Genomic DNA, 634 nt, shown 5'->3' with positions numbered 1-634 from the left:
TATATATAGTATTAATTAAATTTGTTTCTTATCCATTTAGCCCACATTTATATTGGAAAAATGTGTGATTAAAATAGAGGAATTTTTTTTTCGATTTACGCATAATATTATTTCATAAAATATTTTGTGGTAAAAATAAGAGAGGAGAAATTTTAATTTGAAATAATGGGGGCAAATGTGGGCTAAATGGATAAGAAACAAATTTAATTAATACTACTGTTGTACCATGAATTGAACGTGGATATTTGAATAATTTGATCTAATCCTTCGGATTTTCGTGGAAGGATCCTTTACTTAGATTGCAATAAAAAAATGTGTAATAAAAGTTGAGAACGCGGCATAACATGATAAATATATTGAGAAAATGTTGCCTGATGTCGCCTATGGATATAGTCTTGTCCCATGTGTTCCATCATTGCATACCAAGATGTCACGAGGTATATGGTGCGACTCACTCGCTGGCCCCATCATATCCACATTTTTCTCGATAAGCTTATGGCCCTGTTTGAGCTCCATTATTTTATAATAATATGTTTTAAAATAGTAGATTGATGGCGATAGTATGATTAAAAAATAAGGAAACTTTTTTGAGTTTACGTATGATATTATTTTATTGAAAATGTGTAGTTGAAAA

The sequence above is a fragment of the Olea europaea genome, chromosome 21, assembly GCF_002742605.1.
Source record: "Olea europaea var. sylvestris chromosome 21, O_europaea_v1, whole genome shotgun sequence".
Taxonomy (NCBI): domain Eukaryota; kingdom Viridiplantae; phylum Streptophyta; class Magnoliopsida; order Lamiales; family Oleaceae; genus Olea; species Olea europaea.
The sequence above is the reverse complement of the archived record's forward strand: the minus strand, read 5'-3'. Positions refer to the sequence as shown.